The 21263-nt window shown below is 49.2% G+C and overlaps 1 protein-coding gene across 3 annotated transcripts in view; it reads left to right on the top strand.

Annotated features, from left to right (window-relative positions):
• The first annotated feature begins 7794 nt into the window (after nt 1–7794).
• SIAH1 (siah E3 ubiquitin protein ligase 1) overlaps nt 7795–21263 on the top strand; it is a 30406-nt gene continuing 16937 nt past the window's right edge. Inside the window, exon 1 of one of the 3 annotated variants that reach the window (XM_089319357.1) lies at nt 7795–7934. The gene's annotated coding sequence lies outside the window, so the exon portion shown is untranslated. Of the gene's footprint in view, nt 7935–12875; nt 12982–21263 lie in introns of those variants that run through there. The other 2 variants (XM_051833889.3, XM_070063164.2) reach the window with 2 other exon arrangements.

The raw sequence follows: 21263 nt of genomic DNA, 5'->3' as shown, positions 1-21263 counted from the left end.
GGCTGCAGTGGCCAGGGCTGGGCCAGGCTGAAGCCAGGAGCCTGAGTGTATCATGTGGGTGGCAGGGGCCCAAACACTTGGGCCATCTTCTGCGGCCCTTCTAGGCATGTTTGCAGGGAGCTGGATTGGAAGCAGAGCAGCCAGGACTCACCAGCACTTAGATACAGGATGCTGATGTCCCAAGAGGTGGTTTAACCTGCTGTGCCACAGCACCGGCCCCTGGGGTTACATTTCAATCTTTGCAAAGGACAATTTGCTTTTTTGTTTCCAGAGAGGATAGCCAGCGTGCTTTGAATGGACACTAACACATTCATCCAGTGAGCTAGTAGAGGCTGGGTGGAGAAGACATTTGCAAAAGGGCTTTCAAGAAATTCAAGGATTACAGAGACCCATACAGAAACTTACTTATAGAGCAGCAGCAAGAGGAAAAGCAACAAAGGCAAGATTTCTGCTTTGGGAAAAGGGCGCTGGTCACTGGGAGAAGGCAAAGGTCATCCTAAGTGGAATGAAGGCTTGAGCTTTAGAGTGCGTTTGGAAAATTACTGTAGAATTTGATGTATTTGGGACTCGTACTGTACCACAGCAGGCAAAGCTCCTACTACAGTGCTGGCATCCCCTATGGGCACCAGTTCAAGTCTCTGCTGCTCTACTTCTGATCCAGCTCCCTGCTATTTTGCCTGAGAAAGCAGTGGAAGATGGCCCGAGTGCTTGGGCTCCTGCACCCACGTGGGAGACCCGGATTAGGGTCCTGGCTTTGGCCTAACCTAGGCCTGGCCTTTGTGGCCATTTGGGGAAAGAACCAGCAAATGGAAGATCTCTCTCTCTCTCTCTCTCTCTCTCTCTCTCTGCTTCTGCCTCTGCCTCTATGTAACTCTGCCTTTCTTTCTTTGTTTCTTTTTTTTTTTTTCTTTTAAAGATTTGAAAGGCAGAAATACAAAGAGAGAAGGAGACAGAAAGAGAGATCTTCCATTCACTGGTTTACTCCCCAAATGGCTGCAATGGCCAGGCCAAAGCCAGGAGCCAGGTACTTCTTCTAGATCTCCCACGTGGGTACAGGGGCCCAAGCACATGGGCCATCTTCCGCTGCTTTCTCAGGTACAGCAGGGAGCTGGATCGGAAGTAGAGCAGCCAGCACTCACATGGGCACCCATATGGGATGCTGGCACTGCAGGCAGAGGCTTAATCTTCTACGCACAGTGCTGACCCCAACTCTGCCTTTCACATAAATAAATAAAAATCTTTTTGTAAAAAAAGGAATTTTATATATTTGAGGTGTGGAAAGATATGTAAAATGTGAATTCATGTTTCCCAAATTAAGTACTCTAGTTACCCACAAGCCTGGCTAGTAGATAGTGGTGTTTCAGTGTTCTTAATATATGGAACATGTGAGAACGTGGAGGGAGAGGAAGGGGTGTGGTACATGTGTGTATTTTCAGAGCACCCCCATGTGAAAGACCCAGCGATGTCTCATTGCAAAAGCGTGATTCTGTTAACAGTCATAGACCCGTGCAAAACACTTTCCACTTGTTCTTAGTTCATCTCTTAATACAGTCTCACCAGCATCGGGCAAGGAATAGGTATTTTTGAGAAGATGCCAAAGTATCTGACCTGTATTAAATAACCAGTTACTATGAATCCATATAAAACCCTAAAATAGAGATGCTGTCATTCGTGCCTGCTTCATGCATGAGATAAAGTCATTTGCTATCACTGGAACTTTCGGGCATGTCGGGCGGGGGCAGCAGGGCTGGCACTGTGTGTCCTGGGGGAGTCAGTGGTGTTGCCGTTTGATGTGACTTGAAGGGACTAGGAAGGCTTCCCCGCCCCATGTGGCCTAAAAATATTTATCGTTCATCCTGAAATCCCATCAGTTACAGCTTGACTTGGGCTGATGTTTTCTAGCATGAGCCATGCTTTTCTATAGACCAACTGTCATGGAGACAGAGTTGCCACCCTCTTCAGAAGAGAGGGCTTTGTCACCCCACTGTGGTATCTCCCTCCAGATGGGAGATACGGTGAAATTTGCATCCCACCCATTCCCAGAAGCCAGGATTAACCACGTCAGTTTGAGCCCCTCCTAAATCTAGTTAAGATTTGCTGAGATTAAATTAATCTGATGAGACCAATTTTGTATGAAAAGGAAGCAGAAGGCAGGAAAAGGAATTTTGATTCTTCTAGAGGACAGCCTACATGGGGCTGAGAAAGCTTCGAGAGAATTCCAGAGGCCACAGCTGCTGCTGCGTGGCTGATGTACGATCTCTAACCCTTCGAGACCGGCATGTGGCAGCTCTGGAGAGCATCCTGTCCTGGGTACCCCTGCAGCTTAACAGTGAGTGGTAAGGTAACTCCTGACTGCCTATCAGCATTGGGCTGGAGAAACTGCCATTTTTCCAAGGGACAAAAATGCTATTGGGTAGAAGCAGAGCTAGAGGTAAGAGGAGGGCAAAATCTCTCTCTGGCAAAGTAGACTGTTTGGAACTCTAACTGCCACATTGTCAAATTCTCCGTAGTCTGTGTTACATGTTTGCAGGGAGGACAAGAGGTTGGGGGTGGGGGAGGGGCAACAGCACATCTCACCCGGAACTGTTTCTCCCCCAGGGCCGGTATCCTTTAGGCTCAGGGTCAAGGGCGCCCAGTTATTTCCTGTTCACCGCCTGTGAACAAGGAAAATTTATCTCCAAACTGAAACTGTTGACTTTCCCATACACAGAAGAGTTACAACTTCCCCTAAGGAAAGGTGTGCGTGCAATCATTGTTTAAGGAGTATAATTAGGACTACTGTAAAATTGTGTTTTGCATATATATAGTTTAGCACATGCTGGGCATTCATACATATAAGAGGGTTTTCAAAAAAGTTTGTGGAAAATGCATATTATGAAAAAAATACAAAAGTAGTTTTTATTTATTTTTACTTGAAAGTCAGAGTTACACAGAGGAGAGAGAAGGAGAGGCAGAGAGAAAGAGGTCTTCCATCTGCTGATTCACTCCCCAATTGGCCGCAACAGCTGGAGCTGTGCCAATCCAAAGCCAGGTGCCAGGAACCTCTTCCGGGTCTCCCACAAGGTGCAGGGGCCCAAGGACTTGGGCCATCCTCCGCTGCTTTCCCAGGCCATAGCAGAGAGCTGGATTGGAAGAGGAGCGGCTGGGACTTGAACCAGCATACATATGGGATACCAGCACTGCAGGCAGCGGCTTTACCCATTACGCCACAGCGCTGGCCCCCATTTATTTTTAATTTAATTTCTCCATGAACTTTTTGAAGTACCATCGTACATGTTTAGTACAGGACTGTGTAAACAAATGGGCAATTGAGTTTGGCCGGCGCCGAGGCTCAATAGGCTAATCCTCCACCTGTAGCGCTGGTACCCCGGGTTCTAGTCCCGGTTAGGGTGCTGGATTCTGTCCCAGTTGCTCCTCTTCCAGTCCAACTCTCTGCTTGGGCCCTGCACTCGCATGGGAGACCAGGAGAAGCACCTGGCTCCCGGCTTTGGATCAGCGTGGTGCGCCCGGCCGCAGTGCGCTGGCCGCAGCAACCATTGGGGAGTGAACCAACAGAAAAGGAAGATCTTTCTCTCTGTCTCTCTCTCTCACTGTCCACTCTGCCTGTAAAAAAAAAAAAGCAACTGAAGGGATTTTTGAGGGTAATTTTGATTATACTTTTTTTTTCCTGTATGGGCAGAATCCAACCGGTAAGATGTGACATCACTAAGTGTTAAGTTTTTCTACATTTGTAGATGTCCTATATTTTGGGGTTTTTTCCCCCAAAGAAACCTTTTATTTAAGGAACACAAACTTCATGAATTTTATAAGTACAACTTTAGGAGATGTCCTATATTTTGTTCAGTCAAACTTTTTTATTTAGTCTAACTGTATGTTGAGATCAGAATCTTTTTTTGAAAGATTTTATTTATTTATTTGAAAGGCAGAGTTACAGAGAGAGAGAGAGAGATCTTCCATCCGTTGGTTCACTTCCCAAATGGCCTACATAGCTGGAGTTGCCATGATCCGAAGCTAGGAGCCAGGAGCTTCTTCTGGGTCTCCCACGTGGGTGCAGGGGCCCAAGCCATCCTCTGATGCTTTCCCAGGCACATTAGCAAGGAGCTGAATCTGAAATGGAGCATCCAGGACACGAACCAGTGCCCATATGGGATGCTGGCACCGCAGGCAGAGGCTTAGCCCACTATGTCACCCTGCTGGCCCCCTCCTTCCCATTTTTTTTTTTAATTCGTTCATTCCATCTTGGCAGTCTAGTTGTGCACTAAATGGAAGTGACAAACCATGGGCAGACATGTGGTGCAGTGGGTTAAGCTGCCACTGTGATACTGATACCACATATCCGTGCAGGTTCAAATCCTGACTGCTCCATCTCCAGTTTCCTGCTAATGCACCTAGGAAGGCAGAGGAAGATGGTCCAAGTACTCGGACTCCTGTCACCCATGTGGGAGACCCAGATGGAGTCCCTGGCTCCCGGCTTTGGCCTGGCCCAGCCCCGACCATGAAGGCCATTTGGAGGATGAACCAGCAGATGGTTCATGAATAGATCTTAAAAAAGAAATCAACAAGCTTCAATATGCGTGTTCTAGAATATTTTTGGTTTTCCTCAAGGCATTGATTAGTGTTAGTTCACCTATTACACACTTATGCCCCCAGGGATGGTGACCTGTGACCACTTCCTAAGTTTTGGATCTCTAGTGCCAGCTGCTTCCCGTAGGAGCCCCTGGCACTTCCCCCTTCATGCTGCCAGGACAGGAATTCACCTTGCCCCCCCCCCCCCCCCGGTACTGCCTGTCCCTCACCGTTTGCCAAGCTAGGCGTCTCAGAACAGGCCTCAGAGCAGAGCAATGACCCTGGGCTTGGGTTTGAATTCTGGCCATGCCCCTTAGTGCCTGGGGAGGTTGCAGCCCTCCATTGCTTCCTGAATGAATGGCAACAATGGTAATTACTTTCCTGAAGTTTTTATGAGGACTGATGAGGCCTGGCCCCAAGGCAGCTGACAGGATTTAAATTTTTTTTTTTTTTTTTTTTTTTTTTTTTTTTTTTTTTTTTTTTTACAGGCAGAGTGGACAGTGAGAGAGAGAGAGAGAGAGAGAGAGAGAAAGGTCCTCCTTTTCCGTTGGTTCACCCCCCATTGGCCACCGCGGCTGGCGCACTGCGCCGATCTGAAGGCAGGAGCCAGGTGCTTCTCCTGGTCTCCCATGCGGGTGCAGGGCCCAAGGACTTGGGCCATCCTCCACTGCACTCCCGGGCCACAGCAGAGAGCTGGACTGGAAGAGGGGCAACCGGGACAGAATCCGGCGCCCCGACCGGGACTAGAACCCGGTGTGCTGGCGCCGCAGGCGGAGGATTAGCTGACAGGATTTCTATTACGTCTTTGTCGTTATCATCAGCCTTGGCTCATCACTTTTCCTCAGGCCAATCAGGCCCTCCTAAAATCCAACTGATGCACCCGGATCCATCCAAGACCCCCTTCTCCATCTCTTGCTTCAGGCTTTCACCTGTGCCCGGTGAGCAGCGTTCTCCCAGGCCTTCTCCTGCCCCAACTCCGCTCACCCCATCCCATCTTGGACACACCACTCCCTTTGGTGGTTGTCTTCTCTGTTTTCCATCTTCATCTGGGACACCCGCACCCCTGGGCCTCAACACGTCGCTTCCTCGGCTTCATCCGTCTGGGAGGCACCGTCCCTTAGGAAACTTGGGTTACCTGGCCCACAGAGTCCCGCCATCTCTCAGTCCCACCGGCTTCCTCAGTACCATGATCCGCACTTCGTACCACTGCCTTGTGTCTTCCCGCTGCCTGCCCCCAAGAACCACCACCACCATGGCCCCCCCCCCCCCCCCCCCCCAGTTTCTAGAACTGGGCAGGCGTCTCACCACACAAGATCTTTTTCTCCAACGCTTTCCCCTCCTTGCAGGGTCTCCACTCTGCACTACCACAAACCGGGCTAATCCCGGGCTAATTCTTGAGTTCTTTACCTGCCCTATTGTGTACCAAGCCTATGACACACCTTCTTTTTTTTTTTTTTTTAAAGATTTATTTATTTATTTGAAAGGCAGAGTTAGAGAGGCAGAGAGAGAGAGAGAGAGAGAGAGAGAGAGAGAGAGAAGTCTTCCATCCTCTGAGAGAGAGAGAGAGAGAGGTCTTCCATCCTCTGGTTCATTTTCCAAATGGCCTCAACAGCCGGAGCTGGGCCGATCTGAAGTCAGGAGTCAGGAGCCTCCTCTGGGTCTCCCACGTGTGTGCAGGGGCCCAAGGACTTGGGCCATCTTCCACTGCTTTTCCAGGCCATAGCAGAGAGCTGGATTGGAAGTGGAGCAGCCGGGACTAGAACTGGCGGCCATATGGGATGCCAGCACTGCAGGCAGCAGCTTTACCCGCTAGGCCACAGTGTGGGTTCTCACGCACCTTCTTAGTACCAAGCACCTCTTTGGCTTCTTTTGCAATGCCTTTTTTCCTAGCTGAAGTGAGACATTTATGAGATTTATCGATGTTGGTGCCTCCCCAGATTGTATATAGCCCATGAATGGGGGAGGGGCCGCTGTGTTCTCAGAACCTAGCATGGTGCCTGCTATTTGGTAGAATGAATGAATGAGAGCAAAACAGGCCACCCCACTTGGTGACAGAACATCTCCGAGCAGATGAAAGCAGCGACCAGTAACTGCTTGGAGGGACCGGACTCACCCACCTGGACCCCTGACTTGCCGGCTTTGGGGACCAGCTCCCTCAAGAAACGCTGTGTGGGTGTTATGTGCTCCTGGTCCCAGAGGGAGCGAGCAGCCAGTCAGCGCAATACTGGGCGGGGAACACGAGCAGAACTCAGCACAGGTGCAGGCCACACGTTGGTGCAGGGCACTGGAGTTCGTGTGCCTTTGGCTGGGCAGCGCTGGCACGGAAACCCGCCCCCGAGAGAGGCTTGCCCCGACGATGGCGACCGTGGGCCAGTCCCTGGCGCCTCAAACCCCGCACGAAAAGTCCCGTTTCCTACAGACTTCGCACGGAGAGCCAATCGGGATTTGTACACGTTTCAGACTTATTGCACCCACCAGAGCCTTGCAAATGACGCTTTCCTTACTGCTTTATGTGAGGAGGAGGAGGAATGCAGAGGCCCCCACAGGGGACTTCGCCGCTGCGTGAGAACGCCTCCGCTGAGACACGGAAGGGCGGCCCACACCCAGGGCCAAGGCGTGGACCTCGTCCCCTGGAGGGTGGGGTCCCGGCGGGTGGCCGCATGCTTTCCCCGTGGAGGCGCTGCGCGAAACCCGCACACAAAACAGAAGGAGCCATAAATAGCAGCAGGCAGCCCTGCCAGGGGCGGCAGCCAGCCCCGGGCTAGCATTCCGGCGGGGCGCGGGACGACCCCTCGGGCCCTGGAACAAAGCCCCGCGGGGGTGGGCGCGGAACGGGTGCCCCGCACCAGCCGCCCGTGAGCCCGTCTTTCGCCCGGCCGGTGGCGGCGGAGAGCGTGACGCGACGGGGCGTGTGTCGGGCGTTCAGCGCGCAGCTCAGCGCTGGTAACGGAGGAGCCGCGGCGCCGGCTGCCACCCCGCGAGCCCTGCACGCCGAGGCCCGCGCGCGCAGCTGCCGGTCGCGCCGGCGCCTCTGCGCCTGCGCGCCCGCGGAAGCCCCGCCCCCTCCGGGCTCCCAGCGCGCGGGGCCGCGCCTCCTCATGGCGGCCGCCGCAGTGTGTGGTATTTAGCGGGGGCGCGCGGCGCGCTCGAGGACGCGCGAAACGGCGGCGGCGGCGGCGGCCAGGGGGGGAGCCGGGGCGGCCGTTGCGGGGCGCGCTCTCGAGCGGTGGCGGCGGCGGCGGCGGCCCAGGGTGTCCGGTGTGTCTCGGCGCTGGGAAGAGACGGTGGCGCTGCCCGCGGTGGCGGGGGTTGGCGACGGAGCGCGTTTGAGCCAGGACTGGGGTCCGAGGCGCGCTCTCCGCCCACAGGTAAGTGGGGCCCGGCCTGGAGGGAGGAGCCGGCGGCGAGGGGCTCTCCGGGAGGAGGGTTCCCGGGCCCGATAATGGCGGCGGGCGGCGGGGCCGGGGTGCGGGCGGCCCCCGGCGCCGCGGCGTCTTTGTCTCGGCCGGAGCCGGGCCGCTGGGCCGAGCGCCGCCCCCCGCCCCTCCCCTGCCCGCCGTCGCCGCGGCCGCGGCCGCCGCGCCGAGCCGGCTCCCCCCGCCCCCGGCGCCCGGGCCGTCCCGGTGGGGCCGCGGCGGGGGTCGGTCCGGGGGAGGCGCCCCGGCTGGGCCCCCGCGCGCCGGGGAGGCGGGCCCGGCCGGGGGAGGCGCCCGGCGCGCCCCGCGCCCTCGTGCCGGCCTTTGTTGTGGAGGGTCCCGGGGTGTGCGGCCAACATGGCGGAGGTCAGCTGAGTGCGGGCAGCGGCCAGCCCTGCCCTCCGGCCCCTCCCCGCGGCGCGCCGGGCCGCTCGGCCGTCCTTGGCCTCGGCTCGGTGCGCCCGACCCCGGCGGGAGCCGTCGCCGATGGTTCTGCGCGCTTCCTCTGGCTCTGGCCCGAGGCTTCGTCGTGCAGTGGGAAGAATGCAGCCTCCTCCCTTGTTTACGTCGTTGGAGAGGGGAGCGCCCGGCCAGCCGGCCGGGGCAGCGCCAGCTTTTCAGTGCAGACCTTGTTTTCCCTCGGCTTCACGTGCTGCGTAGTTGCAGGTCCCTCCTTGACTCTGCCGGGCTTATAACTTAGGGAAGCGGGTACCCGGCCACAGCGATGCATAGGTTTTTTCTTTGCCGCCTGCCCGCTCCTGGAAGAATGTGTTTGCGCTGACATTCGGAAAAGTCCAGCTGGCGTGCTGGGAAAATCAGATTGAGTGGTTGATGGTTGTAGTCACAGAAGGCGTGCACATGGATGTAGGACCGTGGTCTGCCTGTTTCCGGCAGTCGAACCTTGACCATTGCGTGATAAGCGGCTGTCAAGAGTACATTCTTAACTCTTCTCCGCAGTTGAGTGTCTGGGATACAGACTTTGTAGTCCGACTCTGCCTGCTTGGGTTCCAGTCGTGCTCCACCGGTTTCTGACCTTGGGCGATATGCCTAAGCCCTCAGTGCTACTTTTTTCTTACCTGCAACTGGGAGTCATGACGGCGCTTACCTGGGGCATGTGTTGAGAGTTGTTGGGAGAGGGTACCTGGTGGGGTGATCTTTAGCTGAGCACTTAGTGTGGTGGCAGGTCCATAGCAAGGGCTCTGCACACACTCACCGCTAAGGTTTAATAACAAACAAGGTTATCTTGGCAGCGTGGATGTGTTGGAAGTGCCTTGACCGGAGTTGGGGATTCATGCTATAACTCATCAGCGCTTGGGTTTTTCTTCTGCTGTATTTCGCTGTCAAAAAGGAAAAGAAGAGGTTTAGATGGTAAATTGACAGGCCCTCTGGGACTTGACGTTTTGGGAATTTCTATGCTAAGGCATTTTGAACGACTAGATCTTTTGTGGTCTGCGATTTAACCAAGTGGATCAAAATGTGATTTCCACTGGGCAATTTTCGATTTAAGGATTGATTTACTTTCAAGGGCTTGAGTTAACTGACTTGGCAAACTGGGGCACCGAGTTCCTTTAACTGAGTGTTAGGTGTCTGTGGTGTCACCATCTCTTTTAGAAGTTACTGAGGAGCACAGTGCAATTCGGTGACACATGTAACGGTCCGGTAGCCTCATCAGGGAGATTCTGCTTCCGGGTCCGATGGAGAGGACTGCCGATAGCGCTGAGAGAACTCTGATGGATGCCCAGACTGAGTGCACGCCCAGATTGCTTGTGTTAGGTTTTCATGGAAAATGTAAACAGAGAGACTTTGGTATCGAGAAAGGTTAGTTATTTTTTCCTCAAAGTATACTTTGTCAAAATTTTTTTCTTTATGTGTATCATAAGATTACATTAAATGATCCTTTTTGGCACATTTCCAGCACAATTCAGTAACATTTAATAATTCTTTAAACAGAAATAGAGTGTAATTAAAGATAAAAACTATTTTTCTTAAGATTTATTTATTTGAAAGGCAGAGTTTCAGAGAGGAGAGACGGAGAGAGAGGTCTTCCATCCCCAGGTCTGCTCCCCAGATGGCTGCAACAGCTGGGGCAGGACTTAGCCAAAGCCAGGAGTCAGGAGCTTGCTCAAGGTCTTCCATGTGGGTGCAAGGGCCCAAGCACTTGGGCCATCTTCCACTGTTTTCCCAGGCTCATTAGCAGGGAGCTGGATCCGAATTGGAGCAGACAGGACACAAACTAATGCTCATAGGGCTGCTTAACCTTCTATGCCACAATGCTGGCCCTGTATTTTTAAAGCTAAGTGTCTCATGGGGGCTGGCGCTGTGGTACAGCAGGTTAATGCCCTGGCCTGAAGCGCTGGCATCCCATATGGGCGCTGGTTCTAGTCCCAGCTGCTCCTCTTCTGATCCAGCTCTCTGCTATGGCCTGGGAAAGCAGTAGAAGATGGCCCAAGTGCTTGGGCCCCTGCACCCACGTGGGAGACCTGGAAGAAGTTCCTGCCTCCTGGCTTTGGATCAGCTCAGCTCTGGCCGTTGTGGCCAATTGGGGGGTGAACCAGCGGGTGGAAGACCTCTCTCTACCTCTCTCTGTAACTCTTTCAAATAACTAAAATAAATCTTAAAAAAAAGCTAAGTGTCTCCAAAGTAAAAACAGATCTAATCAATTCTTACTGTTCAGTTTACATCTCAATATCTTCTCTCAAAGCTTCCTGAAATTCTTGCAAGATTGCTAGAGAAATATTCTCCAATATCTGTAATTTTTTTTTTTTGACAGGCAGAGTGGACAGTGAGAGAGAGAGACAGAGAGAAAGGTCTTCCTTTTGCCGTTGGTTCACCCTCCAATGGCCGCCGCGGCTGGCGCGCTGCGGCCGGCGCACCGCGCTGATCCGATGGCAGGAGCCAGGAGCCAGGTGCTTCTCCTGGTCTCCCATGGGGTGCAGGGCCCAAGCACTTGGGCCATCCTCCACTGCCTTCCCGGGCCACAGCAGAGAGCTGGCCTGGAAGAGGGGCAACCGGGACAGAATCCGGCGCCCCGACCGGGACTAGAACCTGGTGTGCCGGCGCCACTAGGCGGAGGATTAGCCTAGTGAGCTGCGGCGCCGGCCCAATATCTGTAATTTAATAATCATTAAGGGGCTGGCTCTGTGGCATAGTGGGTAAAGCCACCATGTGCAGTGCCGGCATCTCATATAGGCGCCAGTTCAAGTCCCGGCTGCTCCACTTCTGATCCAGCTCTCTGCTATGGCCTGGGAAAGCAGTGGAAGATGGCCCAAGTCCTTGGGCCCCTGCACCCACGTGGGAGACCTGGAGCAAGCTTCTGGCTCCTGGCTTCGGATTGGCGCAGCTCTGGACATTGCAGCCAATTGGGGAGTGAACCAGTGGATGAAAGAATTTCTCACCCCCCCCCCCTTCTCTGTAATTCTGCCTTTCAAATAAATAAATAAATCTTAAAAAAAAAAACCGATTAGTTAATTAAACAAAACGTCTAGCTATCAACAGTAGTATGAAAAACAAGATTTTATTTTCAGTAGATTGGATGTTTTGAAAACATCTTCATGAGGGTAACAGTAGCTTTGTCATGTTTTAGCTAACTGCTTCAGGTTTATCTGGAAGCAGTTGATTTATGTAATTTTTAAAGATTTATGTAATTCTTTTTTTAGCTTGAAGAGATCTGTTACGCCCTTATTTTGTAATTATGGAATTTCCATATGTGCCTTGTAAAATGTTTAAATTCTGATACAGACGTTGAACAAAATCTGTATGAAAACCTCAGAACCTCCTACACCCTGGTCCTCAATAAAAACACAAATAGGAATGACGTTTTCCTCTTCACAATACATACCCTTGATGGTAGTCTTTTAAGATTTTAAAGTTTACATGTTTGAAAGAGAGACAGTTCTCCCATCCATGGTTCACTCCCCAAAGGCCCGCAATAGCCGTGGATGGGCCAGGCCACAACCAGGAGCTGTAACTGTCTGGTCTCCCTGCTGGGTAGAGGGTTGCAGCCACTCAGGCCATCATCTGTGCCCTCTCGGGGTGCACCATAGCAGGAAAGTGGATTTCGGAGCAGAGCTGAACTCAGGCCCAGTCACTGTGTGCGTGTCTCAAGTGCTGCGCTGAAACACCTGCTCCAGACCATTGATCCTTTTACTGTCTGTGGTTTTTGCCTTTCCAGAATGTCACATGGCTGGAACCATGCGGTGTGAAGCCCTTTCAGATTGGCTGCTTTCACTTCATAATCTGCATGCGACTTTTTAGCACTGAATGTTCTTTTGTCTAGGTGTACCCTAGTTTGTGATTCACCTACCTACTGAAAGACGTCTTAGTTGCAGTCAAGTTTTGGCAGTTTACGATGAAAGCTGCTGTAAACGTCCATGTTTGTTTGGGACTTTGTGTAGATGTGAGTTTTTGACTCCATTGAGTACCAGGGCGTGTGATAGCTGGATCATGTGGTAAGAATATGTTTAGCTTTGTAACAAACTGCCAAGCTGTCTTCCAAAGTGGCCGTACCTTTTCGCATTCCTGCCGGTAGTGGATGAGAGTCTGTTGCTGCATGTCCTCACTGGCACTTGGGAATAAGTGTTCTGGATTTTGGCTATGCTATTAGGTGTGTGGAGGTATCTTACAGTTTTTAGTTTACATTTCCTTGTTGACATGTGGAGCATTTTTTTGTGCTGTTTGCTGTCTGTATCTTTGTTGAGGAATCTTTAGGGTCTCTGGCCCATTTTTAAAGCAGATTGATTGTTTTCTTATTGAGTTCTTTATTTTGCATAATAGTCCTTTATTAGATATGCTTTTTTGCATATGTATATATATTTCCTACTGTCTGGGTATCTCAAATTTGCCATTGCTCCGCTCTCACTCACTCTTACATTCAGCCCTTTTCTTGTAGTCTTGTCTTCTTTGGGTCCCTGCCTTCAGTCGGTTGTTTGTACCGCAATTTAAGTGAACTTTGCAGGGGGTGAGCCTGACTTTGTAAAGTCCAAGTTCCTGGTGTGGTGAGGTAAGTACAGAGCCCCCCTCACCTGGCCCCTCTTGTTACTTCTGAACCATCATGGACTCTGTACTCGCAAGTTCCTCTCTTCCTACTAAGCTTCGGGCTGAGCAGCTCTCCCTGAATTCCCCACACTGAGCTGGGTGCCCTCTGTGTTCTCTTAGCACTCTCTGCTTGGCCCCACTGTAACGTATTTTCCTGAAGGATAATTTTTCTTTGGTTTTCTGTCTTTCCAAATAGACTAAGTTCTGTGAGGACCTGGTCTTGGTCACCCTTGTTTGTCTAGAGTTTTGCACTATTTTTGGCACATAGTTGGTGCTCAGTAAATATTGACTGAATGACTGACTAATACCTTCACACTGTCCCTAACATGTGTTTCCAGCGGTATCTCCAGCATTTCCTCTTTCCCCTAACTATTCAAGTTAGATTCTTTTGTTCTTTGTATCCTGTACAGCTCACCTTTGTTCATGATTGTATTTAATCTCAAACATCTATCTGTGCTACTTTGTGCAGATTACCTAGCCTCTTTGAACAGATATTAAGTATATCGCTGCTCTCCCCTGCTCCATTCCCCAGTGTCAAAATGCTACAGTGGCTGTTGAGTGGTTACCAGAACAGGTTTTTGTTTTTTTTTTTGAAAGGCAGAGTTATAGAAAGGCAGAGAGCGAGAGAGAGGTCTTCTATCTGCTGGTTCGCTCCCCAAATGGGTGCAGCGGCTGGAGCTGAGCCAATTCAAAGCCAGGGGCCAATAGCTTCTTCTAGGTCTCCAACACAGGTGAAGGTGCCCAAGCACTTTGGTCATCTTCCACTGCTTTCCCAGGCCATAGCAGAAAGCTGGATCAAAAGTGGAGCAGCCAGGACTTGAACCGGTGTCCATATGGGATGCTGGCACTGCAGGTAGCGGCTTTACCCACTCTGCCACAGTGCTGACCCCGGAAGGATAGGCTTTTAAGAGTTGACCATGGATGTATATGTATCTCTTATCACTCATTAGTTGTGCTTGTGACTGTAAGATCCCTGCGATCAGGGACATTGTTTACTTGGTGCATCAAAACACATTGCTTAACACATAGAAAGTACTTAAATAGTTTTTAAGAAGTACTTGTTTAATAAGTCCTCAAATGTTACCACTTATACTCTAGTGAGGAAAGAAATAAACAATTACAAACTGTGACACTTACTATAAAAAGAAGTCAAAAGTACTGAAGTGGAGAATGGGTGTGGGAAGGAGACCTGCTGTCTGAAGTGGTGACATTTAAAGGGAGATAAAAGGATAACGATGCCAGCCCTTTGAAGGGGCAGGGAAGCGCCGCAGCTTGAAGGAGCCGCCTGGTACAGAAGGCCCTTGAGACAGGAATGAAGTTGCACTGCTGAGGACCCTATGGGAGAGAGAGGAGTGGGTAGGACTCAGACCCTGTAGAGTCAAAGCCAGGAGTGTGAATTCTTAAGAGTGCTGGGAAACTCAAGGTTTTAATTAAAGGGATGATATAATCCACTAATTTAAGATTGCTTTAGCTGCTGTTTGGAGACTTGATTGGTTAGGAGCTATTTCTTTAATCAGCAGTAGTTGATTATGACTTGGATTAAGGGGGTGGCAGTGAAGATGGAGAAAATGGAGTGGATTTGAAATATGTTTTGGATACAGAACTAATAGGACTTGCTGGTGGATTAGACATGAGAAGCAAGGGAAGAAAAGAATTGTGTTTCTGGCTTGGGCAGCTGTGTGGATCCTGGTGTTAATTACCAAGATGGAAAAGGGCGAGGAGACAGAAGGATAGATAGTGGCAAAATTTTAAAGTTGTGATGTGTTGATTTGAGGTGTCTGTGAGGTATCCAGGATGATGCCGTGAGGGAGAAGGGAAGCCGGGGGATGTGGTGGCACAGAAGCCAGCAGGGAAATAACCGGTGCGTGTCTGAGTGCTAGAGGCAATGAGAGGAAGTGACCGATGAAAGGCCTGATAGAAGGCCTGAGAAGTCTCCGGAAGTGAGCACAGTGCCCAAGTGTAGGGCTGCTTCTTCCACTCTGAAGTTAGCTTGTAGGCTTGCTGGTGGGTAGATAGGATAGTTTGCATTGGTGGCTTCTATTGTCTTTTCTAAAGAAGAATACGATGGAGTATAAGTACTCTACAACACTGTGGCGGGACAAAGGTGTGTGTGGGAGAAAGAGAGGGGCTGTGGCTGAGCCAGAAGGAAGGAGAGAAGTGCTGTGGCATAAGCTAATGATGACACTGCTTGCTATTCTTGTTTAGGGAGATTGAATACATAAAGCAGTGATGTGGCTTTGTCTCCTCCTAAATTTAAACTTTTTTCGTTAGTATTTAGTACGACACAGAAAAGTACTCGAATCGTTCAGCTTGATAGATTTTCACAAAGGGAACACACTGTTGTAACCAGCTCCTGGATCAAGAAACAGAACATGACTGGAACAAGAAAGCTCCCTCCTGCCTCCTTATAATTAATACCCACACTCTCCCAAGGAAACCACCTCTTGACTATTAACACCATAGGTTGATTTTTGCTTGTTTTTGCAGTTTATGTGAATGGAACAATACAGTATGCACTTTTTCACATCTGATTTTTTTTCACTCAACACGTGTGTGAGATTCAGAAGTGTTTTAATTTGTCTCAGTACATTTCTACTGATTTTTTTCTTAATTCTTCAAGAACTCTGAGTTGAATGAGAAAGATAATAAGACCAGAGTGATAACGACAGTGACCTTTATTGGGTTTGAATTTGCCCAATCATGTTAGTTTTATTCATAAAATAAAATCAGAGTTTACAGTTTGTTAATTTTTATTTGCTTTCTGTGAACAGGGGGCTTGAAAACATGGAAGGAACTAGAAACAGAAAAACTTGGTGAACTGATTTGTATCAATAATTTGGATCTGTTGAAAAATACTTTCTTTACAAATTTGAAAGAATTTAATGCCAGACTTGAATTTTTATAGGAAGTATAACACTGCATTTGTTATTTATTTTTTATTTATTTGAAAGGTGGAAAGACAGAACCAGATTTTCTATCCACTGGTTTGCTTCCCAAATGCCTATAATAGCCAGCACTTTGCCAGGCTGTACCTAAGAACTTTTATCTGGGGGCTGGCACTGTGGCATAGCAGGCAAAGCTGCCGGTTTCAGTGCCAGCATCCCATATGGACGCTGGTTCAAGTCCCAGCTGCTCCACTTCCGATCCAACTTTCTGCTATGGCCTGGGAAAACAGTAGAAGATGGCTCAAGTCCTTGGGCTCATGTACCCCTGTGGGAGACCCGGAATAAGCTCCTGGCTTCAGATCAGTGCAGCTTCGGCTGTTGTGGCCATCTGGGGCGTGAACCAGTGGATGGAAGACCTCTCTCTCACTCTGCCTCTGCTTCTCTGTAAGTAAGTAAGTAAATAAATAAATCTTTAAAAAAGAAAAAAACTTCTATCTGGGTGTCCCACATAGGTGGTAGAGACCCAAGTACTTGAACCATCACCTGCTGCCTTCCAGGGTGCATTAGCAGGAAGCTATGTGGAAGAACTGGGACTCCTTCCTTGACAGTCTAACTTAGTGAACCACCACTGCCTTACAGTTGCTTATTACTGTCCTGCTGATGAGCCCAGCTAGTGAGGTCTTGAAATAGTGAATATAGTAGCTTCACTGCCGAGACTGTCTTTGCAAAGTTATTTCAGTAATTGGTTTAACTAAATGAAATCTAATTCTTTTTTTTTTTTATTTCCATCTTTTTTTTTTTTTTTTTTTTTTTTTTTTTTTTTTTTAATTTTTGACAGGCAGAGTGGACAGTGAGAGAGAGAGACAGAGAGAAAGGTCTTCCTTTGCCGTTGGTTCACCCTCCAATGGCCGCCGCGGCTGGCGCGCTGCGGCCGGCGCACCGCGCTGATCCGATGGCAGGAGCCAGGAGCCAGGTGCTTTTCCTGGTCTCCCATGGGGTGCAGGGCCCAAGCACCTGGGCCATCCTCCACTGCACTCCCTGGCCACAGCAGAGGGCTGGCCTGGAAGAGGGGCAACGGGGACAGAATCCGGCGCCCCGACCGGGACTAGAACCCGGTGTGCCGGCGCCGCTAGGCGGAGGATTAGCCTAGTGAGCCGCGGCGCCGGCCCGAAATCTAATTCTTTTAAAAAAGAACTTCCTGGGGGCCACTGCTGTGGTGAAGTAGGTTAAGACTCTGCCTGTGGCTCCCGCATCCCATATGGGCGTTGATTTGAGTTCCGGCTGCTCCATTTCTGATCCAGCTCTCTGCTGATGGCCTGGGAAAGCAGTAGAAGATGGCCCAAGTGCATGGGCCCCTGCATCCACATGGGAGACCTGGAAGAATGTCTTGGCTTTGGATTGGCTCAGCTCCGGCCATTGGTGGCCATTTGGGGAGTGAACCAGTAGATGGAAGCTCGCTGGCTCTCGCTCTCTCGCTCTCTCTCTGTCGCTCTGTCTCTCCCTCTCTGTAACTCTACCTCTCAAATAAATAAAATCTTAAAAAAACTTCATGGTTTCCCTCTTCTACTTTAATTCACCTTTTGCTCCTTCGAATTTGATCACAACTCACTCAGTCTTGGTAGGTGAGGTAGCTTTACTTTTTTTTTTTTTTTTAAGACTTGTTTTTTATTTATTTGAAAGGCAGAGACAGGAGGAGAGACAGGGAGGGAGGGGGAGAGGGAGGAGGAGAGAGAGAATCTTCCATCCACTGGTTCACTTCCCAAATGGCTGCAATGGTCAGATTGTGCCAGGCTGAAGGCAGGAGCCTTGAGCTTCTTCTGGATCTACCACGTGTGTGCAGGAGCCCAAGCACTTGGGACATTTTTCTGCTGCTTTCCCAGGTGCGTTAGCAGGGAGTTGGATGCGAAGTGGAGCAGCTGGGCTTGAATCAGCATGATTGGCATCCATATGGGATTGATGGTGCAAGTGGAGGCTTAACCTGATAGCCATAGCACGGACTCTGGTAGCTTTACTTTCAAGTTTTCTTGGGATCTTGATGTAGCTTTATTAGGGACAGCTTTGGACATCTTGTCAGGGCAGGTCTGAGTTAATTTCTGCAGACTGTATTTGGTTGGGGGGCAATCAGATTAATTTTATTTAGTCTTACTATTTAATTTTTTTATAAAACATAAAACATATAGATCTTTGTGAACAGGCTGGTTTTTAAAAAATGTTTTCAATTTAAGTATATTTAAAGCATTAAAATAATTTAATAAAAAAAGTAGTGGACAAAATCAATTCTTGGTATCTGTGTTTGGTTTTCTGAGGAAGTCACCAGCAACTCCTTAGTAGTGACAGTGGGGACATGAAAAAAATCACTGAAAACTTTTAAAATGTAATCCTTTTTTATTACCTAAATAGTTTGTTTTATGTAACATTTGAGAAATACAGAAACGTGTCCCTCTCTACATGATCATTCATAATCTGATTGTTGTAGATATTTTGGTGTACTCTGTGTGCTTCACATTTGTGTTTTTATTTTTTTTTTCGAGTCAGCCATAGATAGTAGAATCAGATTTTTTTTTTAAGATTTTATTTATTTATTTGAGAAGTAGATTTACAGACAGTGAGAGGGAGAGACAGAAAGGTTTTCCATCCAATGGTTCACGTCCCAAATGGCCACAATGGCTGGAGCTACGCCAATCCGAAGCCAGGAGCCAGGCGCTTCCTCTGGGTCTCTCACGTGGGTGCAGGGGCCCAAGGACTTGGGCCATCTTCCATTGCTTTCCCAGGCCATAGCAGAGAGCTGGATGGGAAAAGAGGTAGCTGAGACTCGAACTGGCGCCCATATGGGATGCTGGCGCTGCAGGCGGAGGATTAACCTGTACCACAGCACCGGCCCCCAATATTTTTTTTAAGATTTATCATTTATTTGAAAGGTAGAGACACAGAGATCTTCCATCCCCCTGGTTCACTCTCCAAATGGCCTCAATGGCCAGGGTTGGGCCAGGCCAAAGCCAGGAGCCAGGAATTCCATCTGGGTCTCCCGCATGGATGGGTGGCAGCAGCCCGAGTACTCCCAGACACCCACAGTGCTGATCCCTAAAGTTAATTTCTTTATCTGAATTAAATCCTTGAAGGTATTTCCCATTATATGATTACTACCAGTCAATAACTATGTGTGTTTGAACCTTGCCAAATGATGAAAACTCTGCTTAGTATCTTTGTGTCTCACAGTGCTTGATACTTTATGTCTATAGTTCAGTGATGCCTCCTCCTGTGGTTTCTGAGTCTAAACTTGATCTATGTCCCTCTCTGATACCTGTTGAGTCTCCTGAAACCAGATTCGTCTGTTTGGATACTCTTGTTGTTTCTGTGTACATGGAACAAATATATAGACAGATGTGTTTTCCATTGAACATAAATGCAACTGTAGTGTATATGTTCTGCGGCTTGTTTTTTCTTCCGCCCATTTAAGCCATGGATTCTTACTTGTATATAAATGGGTTTGTGTATGGGTCTGTTGTATTTAAAAAAAAAAAAAAATCTGGGACCTGCATTATGACTAAGCCAGTTAAGCAGCTGCCTGCAAAGCCAGCATCTCATGGGCACCCAATCAAGTCCTGAGTACTCCACTTCCCATCTAGCTCCCTGCTAATGCACCTGGGAAAGCACCAGAAGGTGGTCCAAGTGCTTGGACCACTGCACCCGTGCCAGAGACTTGGATGAAGCTTCTGGCTTTGGCCTGGTCCAGCCCTGGCCGTTATGGCCATTTGGGGAGTGAACCAGCAAATGGAAGGTCTCTATGTCCCTATACCACTCCCCTTGCCTGGCTCCTCCTCTGTAACTCTGGGTTTCAAATACATAATTTTTTTTAAAAAGATTATTTATTTGAGAGGTAGAGTTACGGACAGAGAAGCATAGAGAAATGTCTTCCATCTGCTGGTTCACTCCCTAAATGGCCACAACAGCTGGAGCTGGGCTGATCTGAAGCCAGGCGCTGCTTCTTGGGTGCAAGGGCCCAAGGACCTGGGCCATCTTCTACTTCTTTCCCAGGCCACAGCAGAGAGCTGGATCAGAAGTGGGGCAGCCAGGACTCAAACCAGTGCCCGTATGGGATGCTGGTGCTGCAGGTGGATGCTTAGTCCCAGTATATCACAGTGCCAGCCCCATAAATAAATCTTAAAAAAATAAAAATAAAAAAGCAGCATAGCATTCTAACCACCCTCTTAAGGTAGGACTGTTTTCAGTTTATTCACTCTTAGCAGAGTCGCCATAGGTATTCCAGTACATGCATGTGTGAAATCCGGATTCTTGGAGGAAAACCTACTAGGTCAAAGAGTGTACTCACTTTAAATTTTGATTCACACTGCCAGATCATATCCCAGAAGTGTAGGGAGTCTGTTTTCTCCAGTCTTTGACAATGACTTTGAATCATATTTTTGAAAACAAATTTCTATATGTCATTTCCCTACTAAGGAATGCAATCTGTGACAGTTTTCATTCCAGGTTTTTGAACTTACTTTTTACATGTATATGTAGGTCAGAACCAAATAGTTTTCTTTTCTTTCTTTCTTTCTTTTTTTTTTTTTTTAAGATTTATTTTATTTATTTGAAAGAGTTACAGAGAGGGAGAGACAGAGATCTTCCATCCACTGGTTCACTCCCCAGGTGACCACAACGGCCAGGTCTAGGCCAAACTGAAGCCAGGAGCCAGGAGCCTCCTCCAGGTCTGTCAAGTGGATGCAGGGGCCCAAGCACTTGGACTGTCCTCCATTGCTTTCCCAGGTGCATTAGCGGGGAGCTGGATTGGAAGTGGAGCAACTGGAACTCAAGCCAGCACCAATATGGGATGCCAGCTCTGCAGAAGGTGGCTTAACCCAACTACAGTGCTGGCCACACCAAATAGTTCTTAGAAGGCTTTTGTTTTGTTTTTATTTTTAATTTTAAAGAAAAACTCCTTGTCTCTGCCTCTTAGCAGATGTCTTTCTCCAGAGGCAACTGCTTTTATATATTTTAGCTGATTGTTTTTGCATTTACCTTCTTTGAAATAGCATGCTTCCATTGTTATATCTGGGTTCCAGTTTTTGGCTTCTTTGTTGGTTTCCTATTATGAATTGAACTTTTCCTGCCCCCTACACATGTGCATATTCCTCTGTCATTTAATCTGCTGCTTCACTCCCCAAATGGCCACAATGGCTGTGGCCCGGGCTGAAGCCAGGACCTGATGCTCCATTCAGGTCTCCTATATAAGTGCAGGGTCCCAAATAGTTGGTCCTCTATTGGCTGCTTTCCCAGGCATATTGCATGGAGTTGAATCAGAAATGGAGCACCTGAGTCTCAAAGCGGTGTTCTGGTATGGGATGGCGGCATTGCAAGAGAT

This window comes from Oryctolagus cuniculus, chromosome 18, assembly GCF_051225735.1.
Source record: "Oryctolagus cuniculus isolate XC-2025 breed Fujian yellow rabbit chromosome 18, ASM5122573v1, whole genome shotgun sequence".
Classification (NCBI taxonomy): domain Eukaryota; kingdom Metazoa; phylum Chordata; class Mammalia; order Lagomorpha; family Leporidae; genus Oryctolagus; species Oryctolagus cuniculus.
This window is presented reverse-complemented; position numbering and strand designations above follow the sequence as displayed.